Source organism: Rhinatrema bivittatum, chromosome 13 (assembly GCF_901001135.1).
Source record: "Rhinatrema bivittatum chromosome 13, aRhiBiv1.1, whole genome shotgun sequence".
Lineage (NCBI taxonomy): Eukaryota > Metazoa > Chordata > Amphibia > Gymnophiona > Rhinatrematidae > Rhinatrema > Rhinatrema bivittatum.
In genome coordinates, this window is record NC_042627.1 from 66,808,579 (window position 1) to 66,827,775 (window position 19,197).

Sequence of the window (19,197 nt, forward strand, 5' to 3'; positions counted from 1 at the left end):
GGCAGGCAAGGCAGTGGGGTGTGTCCAGGGGTTTATAGCCGTCAGCCGGTGCAGCAAGGGTTAGTGCTGGAATGTTTTAAATGCCTTCATTAAGCAAATGAGTCTCAACATGATTCATCCCTGACCATTTTTACAAATGAATCCTAAAAATATGAAATTCTCAGCAACCTTGGAAGCAAATAAAGAATCCTTCTCCTAAACAAACATATTCAAGACCCACTGTGCTCTTACCTCACAAATCTTTTGGGCTGACTGTTGTGACAGTAAAACTTGTTTTGGGCAGTGCCGGATTACCCAGTTGACACAGTAATCCCCATAGGCTGATTGTTATTAGGACTATGAACAGGAAAAGTGCCCAGCATTCTGGTCCTCCACTGGTTTGGGCTGTGCCCCAGGTCTCTGTCAGCTATGCCCCTCAGAACAGCAGAGAGCTGCTTCTTCTCAGTTACCGGCTGGTGTGGGACAGGTTGCCAGCTGAACCTCGAATTGCCAAAGACAGAGGCTGATTCAAAAGGCCGAGCAAGACTTGGGCTATTTGCCGTTTAGCATCCCACCTAGACGGATGATCGTTTCTGCTGTGTATTTTTTTTTAGTTTGGATCATTGTTGTATTTTCTAGGAATTTGAATGTTATTTGTCTGCTTTTTATAGAAATGGTAGTCAACAGCTCTAGGCCTCATAGTCATGCAACTTTTTCTGAAAATATATATGGGCCATATAATTTGTTAAAATTGTATTTTACCATCTTTATTTTTAGGTTAAGTATATTTTATGTATTGGTTAATTTATTTAAATTGCTGGTAGAACCTGCACTTAATTCCATGATTTGCTTCATGTTAGCCTGTTTAATTGTTAAATTTGATCATTAAGCTGCAATTTTTAGTTTATTGTAAACCGGTACGATAAGACCTGGTCTTGAGCATCGGTATATTAAAAGAATTTAAATAAATAAATAAATAAATAAATGTTGATATTATGATAATGATTGTTATTTAGCTTTGTTTAATTCTAGTCATAATTCTGTTAATTTGTTGTTTTAGGAAATTGTACCTTGCTTTGGGATTCCTTATTGTAAAGCATATGATAAATAATCTGGTACACTCCTGTTCCACAATCCTTTAGGCAATACCTTATCCCTCTCTACATCGCACTTTCACCACGCAAGGCTAATAATGCAATTTCAAGGGTTTCCACTGTTGTCGTCTTCAGCGGACAGCTTTAGTTTTTCAAGAGCACATCGATTCCTCTCCCTTAGGTTGCTTACTCTTCTCCTTTGTGATCATATGAACTCGTAGGTGTTCTGAAAGATGGCATTCAAAACTCCTCTTTGCTGTTGTCCCATATTAGTGACAGGGCACTTGCAGAAGTCCCTTTCTCCTAAAGAAAGTTTGCCCTCCGTTACCATTAGAAATTAGTCTTACTGCACACAAGCCATCCTATAGTAGTAATACTAGCCCGCTTCTCCCCTTCGGTCTGCATTTAATCACTATGGTAATCAAAGTCCTGTTTAGACACGAGCTCTCTGTCTCGCAGAAAGAAATACACCCCACTCTCAATCACTCACATCATTATTATTCACCTGTGTCATTTCCCCCTTCTTCTGGCTGTCGTTTTCAATCTCTTTTCTGGTCTCTCTCTCTCTCTCTCACTTAATATTCTCCAAATACCTCATATTCTCTCTTTCTCCTTCAGTCTTCACCCAGTGAAGAAATGTGAACCTTGGGTCCCCCCCCCTACCATCCTCCTCTCTCCTCATCCTGAGTGAGATGCCATGTGTGGTCCCACCCTGCATCTTCATGGAGAGCCACTCACTCTTGCTTTGCTTTCCACCAGAATGCTAACCTTTAACCTAGGAGCAGTTGGGGGGCCCCAGATATAACAGAGGAATGGTTTTAAAACACATGTCCTTCTCCGGTAGGGCTAGCGGAGCTCAGGCATGTTGTGGAGGTGATGTCTAAGCTCCAGGGAGGCAGGAGCGGATGCTACTGGTACTACAGCACAAGAATGGTGCCGAGGGCTATTGGCACAAGAATGGTGCCGAGGGCTATTGGCACAAGAATGGTGCCGAGGATTAGCCCAGAAGAGATCTGTCGGCAGCCCTCAACCAGCGAGTTGTTTGCCTGGAGAGGTAGCAAAACTGGGGAAATAAAATCAGAATTTGGCTATAACTCACTAGCATGGAAGGTTATCAAGTAACATGCAATGTTGGCACTTTTTGGTTTTGGCCAGTCTCTCTTATTTGTCATAGTTCTTGCCTGGAATGGCAAATCCACAGTCAGCTTCATTGAAGGCAATGGAGCCACAGCAAGCTGCCGGGACAGCACCTGGCAAATCTTCAGAGTCCACGGTCTGAAAGGGCCGGCAGCACTACATCAGTGATCCAGGAGTGAGCTGGCAAGTGAAACCTAGTGCTTTAACAAAGGAATCCTGAAACATTTCTTCTTCTGCTTCTGTAGGCATGAACAACTAAATTCTGTTCCGCGGGATTCATAAAAAATGTTTTCTTGCACTACAAGACCCAGGGCAAATCCATTGTCTGCATCAGCTTTACAAGCAGGGGAGGGAATCTTGGCTTCGTTCCCTGATCCCTCTGTTTGAATTCTGGGAGTCTGTTTATTCTGCAGTAAAGTCTATCGAGTGTAATTAATGCTTACCTTGAGGCTCAAGTTAACTAAGGGAGGGAACCAAATTTGAACGCAGAAAATCTGGCAAGAAAATTGGTGATGTAAAAAAATGTTCAAATCAGTACAAAATTTCCTCACCTCAAAAAAAAAAAAAAAAAAAAAAAAAAAAAAAAATTCCCATTTCTTCTAAAACATTCTAGCTTGAAATACATTCAGGGAGCAGCATTTTCTCGTCCATGAATGATGCAGCTAATTTTTTTTATAAGCAGTTTCCTCCTGCCTCTTTAGGCTTCTGGCCGTATTGGGCTATGCTGGCATGCACCTCTATCTGCAACTAGCTGGGGATTTGTCCCTGATTTTATATCCCCTAGCCCAGTCACTACAGCAAGGGGCCTCATTAAGGAGGCCCTGCGCCAAGTCTCTCCCTCTGGACTCCTGCAATAGTGATCTCTTGGTCTGGTTACTCCATGTGGCTGAGGCTCCCTCCTTCCCAGTGGCTGTGCTGGCCAGCCTGGGGAGCAGAAAACTTGTCTGAGAACTGGTGCCGAGCCCTGTGCACAGCACAGCCCCTGGATCATATTTAAACCTTTTGGTTTTAAAAGTAAAAGAAAAAAACTCCTTGTAAGCTCCTGGGGGGTGTTTGTTTTCAGCTGCAAGGTTTTCAAGTGGAAAGGAAGGTGTTGTGGTTGTCCACGTGCATCAGCTCCGGTGGGTGGACCCCTTGAGTCTTTTGTCGCCTATTTCCTGGTGGTGATCAGAAGTCTGGAGCTCTCATGATCTTAAAGACCTCTATCATGTGCCCCCTCGGCATGCAACTCAAGACAGCAATTCTTAATACAGGTAATACCCATAATACAGCAATTACAGAAGGCAATCTGATCTACTTAAATTTTGATAATCTTGGGTTATTCGCACTGCTGAAATCACCTCAAGAGTTCCCCTATTACAGGAGCAACTTTGCTGATAGCCTTTGCTTTGGATCCAGATTTGTTTGAAAGTGAGAGGTTGAGTTCTATGATGCTCAGATTAGGATTTTCCTTGATTTCAGTAGGCGGACTCAGGATAAAGCTTCTTTTTGGGACTCAATCTCTTATTGAGCTGGCTGCTGATTTTTTTTTTTAATTTCCTGTTAAATGTTTAGTAAAGTATCAGGGGCCCACTTGTGCGTAACTCCGGAGATTTGTGGTTTGCAGCGTGGCTGCTGGGATTGAAGCTGCACTGCTGGAGGGCCGTGCAATGTTTCGCTTGCTCGGCCTGATTCATGTTGGGTTTTGTCTTAATGTTTCTGAAGGTCTCTTCTCCTCCTCTCCCTCCATCTCTGTGGACTTGGATTTCTTTCCAGACATTGTTTTGTCTTGTTTCTTGTTTCATGTTTTGTAAGGATATATTTACTTACAAGAAGTTGCATATTCTTCTGTATGTTTGTTTTACATTTTTAAATAAAAAAAAAAATTTTTGTATTCAGTGTTAGAGAGGGGGAGCTCAGTTTTGAAAAGGGTTTACCTAGGTAATGTGCAAGGAGTAACCCGGGGCTGAAAATGTCAGCTCTCCCTCCCATCCCCGTGCCTGCGCCTAAATCTGACCACCAAGTTGGTGTAGTGATGTCACTGTTGCTGCTTTCTCGTTGTCCCCTCTTGGTGCCTAGGGCCACTATGGTCTTTGCTGTTGCCTGCCTGCCTGCCTGCAAGTTTCATAAAAGTTGAATGGAAAACCCACAATGTTATAGACAAAAACAGCATGCATGGCTTCCCCCATTGGCTTTAATGAAAGCACCACAAATCACACTAATGATGGAGAAACAAAATAACAATACAAAAACACAAGGCACTAATGGGAAACAAAATGGCATTTTTTCAATGTGCACCCCTAGTTTAGATTCACAGTACAGGAATCAGTAGCAACCTCAGCCTAACATATATGTGAGAGATTTACAGCCAAACATTGGCTCATAATGCATGGAGAAAGAGACGATCATCAAGAACCAAGGCAACGTGGCAGAAAGATACAGAAATAGTCCCACTTGCACTGAGTGCCACCAGCCTGATTTAAAGGAACTTCCAGGCACGCATTGATATGTTGCCTGTATGCATTATATCCTGTGAATTCCAGACAGAGGCTCTCTTTGGCACAAAGCGAGTATTAAGAAGAGCACAAATAACCTCTGTCTCGTGAGTGAGGTTCATTTCTGGCATGGTATACACAAAACCGAACCCATCTGGAGACGTCCCCCCCCCTAGACAAACTATTGTCTTCGCAAGTAATGCTTTCAGAAGGATCAGCAGTAATTTTCAGAGATGGACAGGAAAGGTTGCATGTGACGTTTGTGCTGTTTTTACAATAACAGAACTATTTCTTCTTGTCTGAAGAAAAATGTGTATGTCTTTGGTCACATAATGTTTCTTGAACAGGACGTGCTTTAAGCAATGTTCCTATTTTGACAACTCAGACATTGGTTGCCATGTTTGATCTCTTCTTCACTTTTCCTTCGTCGTCTAAGTTCAGCCTGCATTAGGACCTTGCAAGTACAGAATGCATTGGGATTAGAATTAAGAATGGTAATAGTAATGGTAATTTTATTTATCTATAATGATTTTCAAATCGTTCAAAATGGTGTGCAGTAAAATTATAAAACATGCATAAATACCAAAACAAATATGCAAAATGTATATTGACATACATTAAAAACACAACATAATTCAAAACAAAATTTCCTATGATGCAACACAAATACTTTAGCATCCACAGTCGGTGACCTGAGTGAATAATCAGGATTTCACCAACTTTCCTCGTCCCCTCTCTGTGCAGTGCATGTCTGACTGAGACTCGGGAGCGCTCGTTCTCTGTCGCTGCCCCTGAACTATGGCGGCTAAGAACCTGCAAATTGTTCTTCAAGAACGAGCTGGAAGGCTTTTTATTTCTGCTGGCTCTCATCTGACAGGTGTCTGTGCTTTCTGAACTCAGCACACTGGGCCCTTTGTCACCGGGCTCTGAATAAACTGTGGCTTTGACACTTGGCTTTTGGCTGTTGTCTTCGTCTTAATCTGTTTTGCTGTTTTTATGAATGTTTTTATTGTTCACTGCTCTGGGCTTCTGTGAAAAGCAGTATATAAATATTTTAAGTAAATGCCTTCTGACCTGGGGATAGTGGCAGGGCGGACCCTATTGCAGGTGTTACTCCAGGTATTAGCAGCGATTACCAAAATGAGATCAGGCACTTGGATTTCAACAGAACGCTGGCTGACTGCATTTTTATTTTAACACTGTGAGGCCGATGCGATATTAGGGCGCGTAAAATGGGTGCTCATGATTGAGCTCTCGTTTCCCGAATGTGCGCCCATCCACCTCTCCAGGGTGCATGATGCAATAGGCATTAAAAAGGAGGTGCTAGGGGAAATTATGCCTCTCTAGCATGTATGTAGCATGTAGCTACATACATGCTACATACATGTATGTATGTAGCATGTATGTAGCATGCCTCTCTAGCATCTCTAGCATGTATGTAGCATCTCTAGCATGTATCTCTAGCATGCATCCCTAGCATCCCTAGCATGTATTTGTTATTGTAGCTTTAATATGTCATTATTTTTCTACGTTAAATAGTTTAACTATATATATATTATTTATTTATTACTATGTTAAATTGACATTGGTTATATTATTCCAACTGTTCTATGGTTCCATGTAAAGCCCCTTTCTCTTTTGGGCAGTTCATCGTTTTATGTAAACCGGAGTGATTTGTAGTTCTTACAAGAACTTCGGTCTATAAAAATTAAAAATAAATAAATAAATAAATCTCCTCAGCATCAGGCGCCCAGGAGAAGTAGCTGTGCACGAGTTAGGAAAACGGATGTTCAATACGTGCTTCTGTTTTCTCCCACTACCAGCACAATATACACGACCTGGACCGTGTATATTGTGCGTGGTTTTTTTTTATTGAGTCCTTGAGCGCGGCATGCCTTAAAACCAGCTCCAGTGCTGTCATTAAATTGGCCGCATTACAATGGGCACAATGGCCACGTGGGCCTTTTTTGAATCGCGGAGTAATAGCTAATAGCCTCATCCACAGGGAATTTACATGTGATGACCTCTACGTGTTAGCTACGTGCTGGTTTGGGTGCGCTAATCCCAGTATTGCATCGGACACAAGTCTAGTGTGTCCAAAACACACGTCCAACCGTGTATTTAGTGGCGCTCTGGTCTGAGCACCCGATATTTCATGGGCCTGTGTTCTCGTAAATGAATATATTAGGCACCATTGTGTTGCAACCGAGTACATAATTCTGTGCAGAGCACCAGGGTAATGATGATTAGGAATACAGTCAGGGACATTTCCCTTCTGTTGTGATGGTGATATTTTTATCGCTCATCTTAAACTATTCTGGTACAGCTCTTCATGCTGAAACAAAATAACTTGTTTATCCCGAAAGCTTTTAGAATGGGAGAAAGAAACAGCTCTGTGGGAGATTGTCCTGGCATGCATGGGATCATCCCAGAGAAGCAGAAGGACGTCTCTGGTGCCAACCTTTGCAGTTTTGATTGGACTGGAGCATCGTGAAAGATTCCATCATCCATGGAGGGTAGGGAGAGGGGCGGGGGGACAGAGGGTGAGACCTGATAAATTTAAGTAATTTTAAATAGGAAGTTGGAAAATGCAGGATGGAGAGGTGAGAGAGGCTCGATTATCTCAGGCTGGAGGGCAATCGGCGTAGCAGGAGCTGAGCAAGCTCTGTAGTTTAGCAGTAGGCGTGTCCATGGGCAAATCTTTCAATGCGTTTCATTTTGCTTTCACTGGTTTTCTTTTATTGATTCTGCATTTCAGTGCATGCTAAATTGCTGAAAATAAACTAACATTTGCAGTCTTTTTGTGTCATTTTGGATTGGAAACAAAATGAAAAGGAACAGTAGTTGTCGGTGTCTTAATTGTTATTTTATAATGACGACACATCCCTATTTATCAGCAGGGACTCAAGGGGGCCAGAGAAACAGAACAGCAGGCAGAGGGGGAGGGGTGGTGCAAGGGTGCTGGGAGTGTGCATGCAGGCCTGGATTTCCCAATAGGCACACGAGGGGGGGGGGGGTCAAAGCTGTTACCCTCTGGATCCCTACTCTTGCCATCCTTCTTTCTACCATGAATCCAATCCAACCTGATTCCTGCCTGGACCTGTAATCCTTTTCCTCCTGTCATCCCTCTGCAAACTCAAGGCTCGTAGATTGCGTCAGGGGGTGGGGTGAGAAAAAGGATAACTGGACGTTCAGGGGCAGTAGGAGATCACCCTTAACCAAACGGCTTGGGGCGTTACTACCCTTAACCAATTAGCCTTGATGATTCGGATACACTGCACCATCGCTCTCTGCTTTGACGGCAGGGTGGGGTAAAAAGGGTATTGGATTCTGAAGACAGCCAAGGCTGGGCCCCGACTTTTACAGTCAGGGGTACTGATACGCCAACATTTAAAGCTTCTACGGCCAAAAGCAAAGAACACTCAAGCAGCATTGTCTGAATTATCAGGAAGGCCGCTCACCCCCTACAAATGTTGCAGTCATTTCATTATGGGTTTGACAGTTGCTTGGTTTTGCTTTTAAGTATTATTATCCTTAACATAAAACATGAGTCTAACCTTCATGGAGCGGCAGCCGCTACCTTTAACAGACAAATGGGGGTTAACCTGCACGGAGCGGCAGTTGCTGCCATGGGAAGCTTGCAGGGCAGACTGGATGGACCATTTGGTCTTTTTCTGCTGATGTTTGGGTGGGAAATTGGAGGTCCATTGTGAGGGGGGGGGGGGAGGTAGAAGGGAGTCAGAGGTCATTGGGGGGGGGGGGGAGGGGCAGCCTAGCACCAATAGGCATGATTTGAGATCTAGTTATTTAGTGAAGCACACCTTAAATTTTTCTAACTATATATTATTGCTGCGACTGTTTACACTTGTAATGTGAAGGTACAAATGTTTTGTTTGTGAGCAAGTTGTCTAATATGGTATGAATGGCATTTCGTGAATCTCATATTCCAAAAGGGGAGAAATAAATCCAAGTAATAAACGTGTAGCCCACTGACAGGATGCATAGAATGATAGAATGGGGGTTCTCAGGTTTGGTCCTGCAGCTGGTGAAGTGGACCTTGAAAGCAACAGTGGGATTAGTGGATGACTCCATTTTCCTCTTGTACTGACTGGACAGGGAGGGTAACCATCAGCTCCCCTCTATGAACTCTGAGCCCATGCTTTAACCCACTGCTGGCTAAATAAGTGTGGCAGTCACCGAATTTCAAAATTCCAAACAGTTAACTTTATTTTTCTGGATGAACCAGCCAGCAACTATATACAAGGATATATAAAGCAGCTTACATTCTAGGAAAAGTAAAAAGTCATGGGATAGGTGGTGATGTCTTTTCGTGGATTGTAAACTGGCTAAAAGACAGGAAACAGAGATTAGGATTAAATGGACAATTTTCTCAGTGGAAGGGAGTGGACAGTGGAGTGCCTCAGGGATCTATATTGGGACCCTTACTTTTTCAATATATTTATAAATGATCTGGAAAGAAATACGATGAGTGAGATAATCAAATTTGCAAATGATACAAAATTGTTCAGAGTAGTTAAATCACAAGCCGATTGTGATAAATTGCAGGAAGACCTTGTGAGACTGGAAAATTGGGCATCCAAATGGCAGATGAAATTTAATGTGGATAAGTGCAAGGTGATGCATATAGGGAAAAATAACCCATGCTATAGTTACACAATGTTAGGTTCCATATTAGGTGCTACAACCCAAGAAAGAGATCTAGGCGTCATAGTGGATAACACATTGAAATTGTCGGTTCAGTGTGCTGCGGCAGTCAAAAAAGCAAACAGAATGTTGGGAATTATTAGAAAGGGAATGGTGAATAAAACGGAAAATGTCATAATGCCTCTGTATCGCTCCATGGTGAGACCACACCTTGAATATTGTGTAAAATTCTGGTCGCTGCATCACAAAAAAGATATAATTGCGATGGAGAAGGTACAGAGAGAGGCTACCAAAATGATAAGGGGAATGGAACAGCTCCCCTATGAGGAAAGACTAAAGAGGTTAGGACTTTTCAACTTGGAGAAGAAGCGGCTGAGGGGGGATATGATAGAGGTGTTTAAAATCATGAGAGGTCTAGAATGGGTAGATGTGAATCAGTTATTTACTCTTTCGGATAATAGAAAGACTAGGGGGCACTCCATGAAGTTAGCATGGGGCACATTTAAAACTAATCAGAGAAAGTTCTTCTTTACTCAACGCACAATTAAACTCTGGAATTTGTTGCCAGAGGATGTGGTTAGTGCAGTTAGTATAGCTGTGTTTAAAAAAGGATTGGATAAGTTCTTGGAGGAGAAGTCAATTACCTGCTATTAAGTTCACTTAGAGAATAGCCACTGTCATTAGCAATGGTTACATGGGATAGACTTAGTTTTTGGGTACTTGCCAGGTTATTATGGCCTGGATTGGCCACTGTTGCAAACAGGATGCTGGGCTTAATGGACCCTTGGTCTGACCCAGTATGGCATGTTCTTATGTTCTAACTTAATGCATCAGAAATTCATGTTCTTCCAAACAGTCAGAATCACATAAAATCCCAATTTACTTACATTCCTTCTCTTTATAACCTTTCTCATACAATTTTTTTTCCCATGGATCAATCTGATCCAGGTCTACCTTCTCATAGTCTTCTTAAATAGTATCACACTCCTAAACCTGTTAAGGACTGTTGCTCGCCTTTAGCAATGGGGACCAGATGCAACTCCCAGTTACGCCAGTTACTCACACTCCTGTGCTCTTTGACCTCCCTTACGATTTCCACACCACCTTACTCCCAGTGCAGGTTCCCCGAACCAACTGCACCTCAAGAGATACTCTGGGGCACTCATCTTGGTTCACGCCACTCCCGAACCCCTGGCACGCTTCCTCAGAGGGAAGGATGACCTCTTCCCTTCTCCACCTCCTGGTTAGTTTCTCGGGAGGAGGAAGAGAACCTCACCAGATCACTCAATGTCTTTTTTTTTTCTTTCCCCCCCCCCCCCCTGATTTTTCTCCTGTTTATTTTGTTATAATAAACACTGATTAAATTCCCAGATAAAATAAAAACTGAAAACAAAGATCCCTAATTAAACTAAAGCAGATAGGATTAAATGGTCAGTTCCAAATGGAGAAAGGTTATAATGGCAAAGACAGGTCCCAGAACAGATCCCAGAGTGATACTACTCAGATTCTGGATGCAACTTTCTTGTACCACCACCAAATCAAAGTAAGTGCCCTTTATCACCAGGATGTTGAATTTTTGCTTCAAAAATATTATCACGGGATACGGAAGGGTAAAAAGTACCCTATTTTTATTGCTACATTAAATCTAGGGGACGTAGAAGGGCAGTGGGCAAAACTAAAAGGAGATATAAGGGCAACTAATGTTTTTGTTAGGAATGTAAATAAGGGAAGAGGACAAACAGACAGTTATGGCTTTCTAAAGAAGGTAAGGGAGAAAAGTTAGCATTTATCAACTACAAGAGATCACAGAAAGAGGAAGACAGGCAACACTATCTGGAAAAATTAATAGAAGCTGGGAAAGAAGTCAGGAATGCAAAAATTCAATTAGAAGAAAAAAATAGCAAATACAGAAAATGGGAGGACAAGATTTTTTTTTTTATTATATATGTTAGTGATAGAAGGAAGTGCAAAAGTGGTGTTGCGAGAGACCAAAAGTGAAGGGGAGGAATATGTAGAGGCTGATGAGGAAAAAGCACAATTGCTTAACAAATATTTCTGTTCAGTGTTCACTGTGGAAGGGCCTGGAGCAGGATCACAAAAACCAAACACAAATAAGATTGGAAGTGAGGTAAACCTTAAATTGATTTTCAGAACAGTGTATTTGTGAGGAGCTAACTAAACAAGATAAAACGATTGGGCTGGATGGGATACATCCAAGGGTATTAAGAGAATTTAGAGATGTCCTGGCAGCTCCACTAGCTGACATTTTTCAATGCTTCTTTAGAAACTGGAGTAGTTCCAGAGGACTGGAAAAGATTCCTGTTCATAAAAGTGGAAGTGAAGAGGAGGCTGGGAACTACAGGCCAGTTAGTATGATCCAATGGATTGCAAGATCTGAGGCAGCAGGGTTTTACCAGAGGTAAATCTTGTCAGACAAATCAGATCAATTTCTTTGATTGGGTGACCAGAGAGTTGGATCAAGGGAGAGAGCTACGAGGATGTACTGTACTTGGATTTCAGCAAGGCCTTTGACACGGTTCTGAACAGACGATTTATAAATAAATTGTGTGCCCCTGGTATGGGTCCTAGAGTGACTGACTGGGTTAGAAACTGGCTGAGTGGGAGCTGACAAAGGGGAGTGGTAAATGGCGTTTTCTCTGAAGAGGGGGCTGTTACTAGCGCTGTGCCTCAGGGATGGATCCTTGGACCAGTTATTTTCAAATTTTTGTGAGCAAAATACTGGAAGGTTTGTCTTTTTGCCAGTGATACCAAAATCTGTAACAGGGTGGACAGCCAGGAAAGAGTGGAAACATGAGGAGGGATCTAGTGAAGCTCGAGGAGTGGTCTTAAGGTCTGGCGGCTAAGATTTAATACTAAAAAGTGCAGAGAAATGCAATTAGGATGCAAAAACCCAAGGGAAAGATACAGAATTGGAGGTGAAATTCTTCTAAGCACAAAGGCAGAATGGGACCTGGGGGTGATTGTATTTGATCTTAAGGTGGCTGAATTGGTGAATAAAGCGACGGTAAAAGCCAGAAAGATGCTTGACTGCACAGGGAGAGGAATGGTCAACAGAAAAAGGGAGGTGATACTGCCCCTGTGTAGGTCCCTGGTGAGACCTCACTTTGTGTACAGTTCTGGAGACCGTACCTTCAAAAGGATATAAACAGGATGGAGTCAGGCCCGAGGGTGGCTACTAAAATGGTCAGTGATCTTCGTTCTAAAGCAGATGGTGATAGACTTAAAGATCTAAATGTGTATACCCTAGAGAAAGGTGAGATAAGGGAGATATGATAGAGACATTCAAATATCTCAAAGGTTTCCATGCACAGGAGGCGAGCTTCTTTCAATGGAAAGGAGGTTTTAGAATGAGGGGTCATGAGATGATGTTGAAAGGGAGTAGATTTAGGAGTAATCTTAGGAAATATTTCTTTACAGAGAGAGTGGTGGATGCATGGAACAGCCTCCCATTGGAGGTGGTGGAAACAAAAACTGTATTTAAATTCAAGAAAGCATGGGATAATTACAAGGGATCTCTAAGGAAGTGATGAGAATTAAAATGCTAAATTAATTGGACAGAATGGCAGACTGGATGGGCCATATGGTCTTTTACTGCCGTCATGTTTCTATGCTTCTAAAACACTGGACATAGAATCCAGGCTCTTAGGGCCTAATAAAAAAATTGTGTTGTATGTCAATCACGTATGAGGACTTTATTTGGTGTAAAAATCTTATAGTCTAATATGATTGGTCTTTTGTACATCTCCTCCAAGATAAAAGCATCAATTATTCTTATTTTTACATTCCCAGTAAGGTTATGTCGTATCCTGTAACAGGGGATAAAAAATCTGGTAAGTTTAAAAAGGAAAGTTGTTTCTGGTGCATAGCCATGCCCAGATTCCATTATGAAATTTGGCAGAGCTTGAATGAATGTTTCAATTCTTTCCTCATAAAGAAGTGCATTTCCTCAATAAATTACAAGTTGGTACATGGATTACTAAAACAGGCAGTACAAGATTGGTTAATAAGCTTCTCGGTCAACTGGGAGTGGTTAGTAATAGGATAAAGAGTTAGTGAGTCTCTGTAATATTACATAGGTTGTTTTCCAGCCTACTGAAACAGCAAGAAAAACCCAGAGCAGAAAGTTGGATCCCCCAGGTAAGTCGATAATTTAAACCATATCCATTCTGAGAAAACCCAGTTCCAAAAATTTACTCATGAAGGCGTAGTCACAGGATGTCACGTGATATCTATGAGGAGTAGTTAATCCAAGATCGAAAGAAATCCATGTTTTGGATGAATGTTTCAGGATCAGTTGAGAGTACATTTTTTATTCAAGTGCTACTAAGAGATCAACAAATGGAATGTGAGTTTGTAGATGGCAAGATGCACCAAGTACTAACTTGCTGAACCAGCAACCTGGACTTTATCCAGTTCAGCATGGATCAAATAATCTGGAAATTATTCTGATTCAGGGTTCTCATCTGACTCAATCTTTAGTTTCTTGTGTAGAGTAAATCAAGCATAATCAATGTTCACAAATATCTACAGCTTGAGTGAGTAGACAATGAACAATGGCAATGAACTTCAAGGTATATTTAGACAGTTTAACATTTCATAAAAAGGCCTTTTATTTGGCACTTTTGTAGAATTTCCTTGTTGGATACACAGATTCAATGGTTGTAAAATCAGCATGATCTCATTCGATAGTGGGGCAAGGATTCAATCCTTGGGAGCTCCAGCTTGTGTTAGACTATGGTGCACTGGATGGGTTATGAGCATAGATTGCTTTTGGCAGCATTGTGTTTGCCAAATACAAAACAGAAGAAAAATTGTATGTTACCAACATGACTTATGTGAGAACTCTTCCAAGCTCAGATTTGATTAAATATGAATAGAGATTTTCAAATGAGTTCAACATCTCCAATGAATATTCATTTTTTCAAACTTGGTAGAAGGATAGTTGGGAGAATCCTGCTGGTCTGCTAAAATGCTACCATCCGATTACTTTTCATTTATATAGATTTTTTAGCTAATATTTCTTTTTAACCCAGGAAAGCTTTATGCAGATCCACGCAATATATAGAGATGGGTGTGATATTCAAAAACAATCTGAGCCCTCTTACTAGGACTTAGGAGAACTGTATTTATTTAAAAAGATTTATATTCTGCCTATAATAACCATGTCATGCTAAGTGGATTACAAACATACAATACAAAAGTAAAACATCAATTACAAGTAACTCATTTAAAATAAAATATTAAAAGGACCAGACAATAAAAACAGCATTATTTCAATTTCAATCTGCTGGATATAGCACTTCATTTGTACTTAGCAGTTACCTAGACAAACGGTGCCAACCATGTGCCCATAGGGTATTCTAGAAAGGTCTGGTAGTAAACTTTTATTTAACTTGAATTATAGTGGAAAAGTAAGCACATAAGAGAAGTCATGCTAGGTCAGACCAAGGTCAATTGAGCCCAGCATCCTGTCTCCGACAGTGCTCAGTCTTGGTCACAAGTCTCCAGCAGATCCCCAAAAAGATCTATTTCTTGTTACTCAGATTGCGGGATAGCAATGGCTTTCTCTAGTCTATCTGGCTATTAGTAGCCCTCTTTGAAAGGCTACTGCTTTGTGTGCATCATGAAAACAAGAAGTTGCCTATAGTAATTAATGCATTATACTTACTATTCTAGTAATGTGCCTGCATGAAAAGCATCCCTGAATCAGACAGAATATTTTCTGGATTTCCTTCTCTCTGATCTGTAGTGGGTGAAGAAGAGAGAAAAAGTAGAGTGCAGAAGAAGGAAGGTGTGACACTGCTTACTTACACAGTTAAAAGGGAATAATTAGATACGCTATCAAAGAATACTGGAACTAGAGGACATTCTGTGAAACTAACTAGTAGCAGCTTTAAATAACATTTTTAAAAGTATTTTTTCAATCAACAGTTTTTTATATTCCTATATGTTCTGATTTGTGTTTATGTCCATAAATATTTAGTTATCTACTTGATTTTATATTTCATTTGTGATCTGTGTTATGTTGCTCTAAACTGCCTTGTCTATTTTGGGTTTATATTTGATGTCTGTGTTTATGTGTAATATAGTTTATTGGTTTTAGTTGCTAGCCACTAGGAGCAAGTCATTTTTAGCAACTTAGAAATTTTCAAAATAAATAAATAAATTAACCAAGGGAATGTCTGCAAGGCTAGAAGTATAGCTGACATTGAAAAATAGTTTGGACAAGTTACTGGATAAACAGTTATTAGCCAGATAGTTTTGGGTGTCTCCACTTCATACTTCTAGAAGTGAGCGATAGGTTACAGAGTTTCTTGTTAGGATCTGCTGGGTTTTTTTTCCAAGTGACCCAGGCTGAGCATTGTCAGGATGCTGAGTGCAATGGACCATGTGGCGGTTTGAGCAATGGCATCTCATATGTTCCTTTGTACACTGGTAATGTTTTGACAAAATGAGTACCAGCAGCATTAAAAAGACAAGTTCAGAGTTTTACAAAAAAGTAAAAATACGCACAAGGGGATCTGCAACCTTCTCAGCTGCTAGCATGGCAGCAGGTGTTTCTCCATATTGCACTATTTCCAAGATCGCCTTTAACATCACCATCCAAAGAACAAAAACAACCTCAATGTAGCACAGGAGTCGCAGAACCCTGAAGGCAGTAAATCAGTCCCTCGTACTAAGACCAAAACCCTCATGAGCCAGGGCAAGTAGGGCCAATCACCGAACCTTCCTGCAGTCTTCAAAAGAGAAACCAACGGCAGACTCTCACAGCCCAACCTTATTGTGGCAAGGAAAAAAGAAAGAGCCTCCAATCTTCATGGAGCTGAGATGGGGAACGTAGTAATGACAGCAGAAAAAGACCAAATGGTCCGTCCAGTCTGCCCAGCAAGTTTCTTATGGTAGTAATTGCCTTTCCATGCAGGTTACCCCCATGCTTCTGTTAAGGGTAGTAACTGCCGCTCCATGCAGGTTGCCCCCAAGCCTTTTGTTAAGGGTAGTAATATTAAAAATCAAAACCAAACAACTCTCAAACCCATAACAAAATTACTGCTAGTAACATTTTTACAGGTTGAGTAGCCTTCCTGGTAATTCAGACAATCATGCTTGAACGTGCTTAGGTTTTGGACTTAGCTGTAGAAGCAGTCCTGTTCTTATCCCTAAGGTCTGCATATCAGTACCCTGGATCATAAAAGTTAGGGCTCAACGTTGCTTGTCATCTGAATCCAATTCTCCTTTTCTCCCTCAAAGCGGAGAGCGATGCTGCAATTGTGTCAGTCACGTAAGCTAATTTGTTAAGGGTAGTAATGCCTATGTCTTCTGTTAAGGGTAGTAGCTGCTGCTCCATGCTGGTTATCCCCATGCAACCTTTTCTTAATTTTCAACTCTAGCCATTAGGAGTCAACAGTGTTCATCCCATGCCTTTTTTTTACATTTGTTTACTGTTTTTGTCTTTACCTCCTCTTCTGGAAGGGCATTCCAGGCATCCACCATCCTCTCTGTGATGAAATATTTCCTGACGTTCTGAGTTGTCCCTCCTGAAGTTTCATATCATGACTCTTAGTTCTACTGTTTGCTTTCCTCCAGAAAAGGTTTGAGGAGCAGGCATCATTAAAACCATTCAGGTATCTGCATTATATCTCTCCTGCACCTCCTCTCTTCCAGGGTGTACATATTCAGATCCTTCAGCCTCTTCTCATAAGTCTTCCAATACAAATCCCACACCATTTTGGTAGCCCTTCTCTGGACCGCCTCTGTTCTGTCTAAAGAGCTGAACACAGAACTCCAGGTGAGGCCTCACGAAGGCCTTGAACAAGGGCAATATCACCTTTTTTCTTCTGGTTTAAGCTATGTCACATTACTTCACTGCCTTGAGATCATCAGACATTATCACCCCAAGGTCCCTCTCCCAGTCCGTACACATTAGTCTTTCACCCTCCATCACATACAGCTTTTATGGATTACCGTACCCCAGATGCATGGCTCTGCACTTCTTGGCATTGAATCCCAGCTGCCAAGTCTTCGACTACTCTTCAAGTTTTCTTGAATCACTTTTCATTCTCTCTAATCCTTCAGGCATGCCCTCTCTATTGCAGATCTTAGTATCATCCACAAATAGACAAACTTTACCTTCTATCCCTTCCACAATCTTGCTCACAAAGATGTTGAACAGAACCAGTCCAGACACCAATCCCTGTGGCACTCCACTTAACATCGTTCTCTCTTCAGAGCAGGTTCCATTTACCACCATGTGCTGTCTCCTATTGGTCAACCAGTTTGTAGTCCATTCCACCAACTTGGTGCTGAATCCCAAGCTTCTCATTTTATTCACGAGCTTCATATGTGGGACTGTATCAAAAGCTTTGCTGCAATCCAAGTAAATCCAATCAAGAGCGCTTCCTTGATCCAATTCTCTAGTCACTGAATCAAAATCTCAGACAGGTTTGTCTAACAGGACCTTCCCCTGGTGAATTCATGCTGCCTCGGATCCAGCAACACACTCAATTGTAGATAGTTCACTGTCCTTTCCTTCAGCAGATTCTCCATTATTTTTCCCACCACCGAGGTGAGGCTAAGCAGCCTGTAGTTTCCAGCCTCCTCTCTGCTCCCACTCTTGTGAAGCAGAACCACCATCGCTCTTCTCCAATCACTCGGCACCACTCCCATTTCCAGGGATCTATTGAACAGGTCACACAGCGGACCTGACAGCACATCTCTGAGCTCCCTCAGTATCCTGGGATGTGCTTCATCAGGCGCCATGGCTTTGTCCAGTTTCAGTTTTCCTAGCTTTTCCCATACATTCTCTTCTGTAAACAGAGTTTCATCTATTCCACCCCCCTCCAATATCTTGTTAATTAGTGATGGTCCTTCTCCAGGGTTTTCCTTAATGAATACCGAACTGAAATATTTTTAAAATATTTCTGCCATTTCTTAATCTCTCTCTACACATTGCTCCCTGTCACCTTTCAGTTTCACGTTGGGCCTGCCGCCTTTCTCTGATACATCTAAAAACGTTGTCACATCTCTTTATCCCTTTGGCAATTCTTTCTTTGGCTTGACATTTTGCTTTCTTGATTTTGCTCTTCGTCTCTCTCAGTTTCAGCAGGTAGTCTTCCCTGTGTTCCTCTTTTTGGGATCCTTTATACTGCTTGAACGCTGTTCTTTTTCCTTTGGTTTTTCAGCCACCTCCTTTGAGAACCAGATCAGTTTCTTTTCCCTCTTACTTTTTTTTTTTTACTTTTCTAACATATAGATTTGTTGCTTTTGTAATAGCTCCTTTCAGTTTGGCCCACCGTTATGCCTCCTTCCCCATTTTCTCCCAGTCTTCCAGTTCTTCCTCCAAGATCAGCCACAATTTGACAAAGCACCAAGAAGCAGTTGTGGTCGCTGGAGCGTGCTTTGATTGAGCAGCTGTAAGACTCTGCTGTAGCAGGCGGGTTGTACTCATCTCTGCTAAGTGGTATTCTAGTTATTATTTCTGAATTGGAAGTATGTGGATTGACCCCCCCCTACTTTTATTGGACTATTACATGAATGCATTCATTTTGCACATTCATTGCACAGTACAATGACTTTTGCACGTATTTAAGAAAAAAACCCTCAAACATAAGGCATGAGATAAGTCATCCAATTAACCTGCATGGCAGCTTTTTCAGGGAATGCATGGCTGTGCCGCTCATGATTTTTCCTTAGTCTTCTGTGTAATGTTTGGCAGTTTGTGCATCGATCTTTATGGCGGTTCCGCTGTCTTCTGAATTTTACATAAAACATGTTACCCGACGGTGAAAAGAGAAGAAAATTCTGTGGTTGGCATTTCAAGCATTGAGAGG

At 41.6% G+C, this 19,197-nt stretch overlaps 1 protein-coding gene across 2 annotated transcripts in view; it reads left to right on the forward strand.

Moving 5' to 3' along the window:
• LOC115074786 (aminopeptidase Ey-like) overlaps positions 1-19,197 on the forward strand; it is a 75,038-nt gene that overhangs the window by 1,328 nt on the left and 54,513 nt on the right. The window contains exon 1 of one of the 2 annotated variants that reach the window (XM_029574610.1): positions 13,427-13,507. The exons of the other annotated variant lie outside the window; for it this stretch is intronic. The gene's annotated coding sequence lies outside the window, so the exon portion shown is untranslated. Of the gene's footprint in view, positions 1-13,426; positions 13,508-19,197 lie in introns of those variants that run through there. 2 annotated transcript variants of the gene reach the window in all.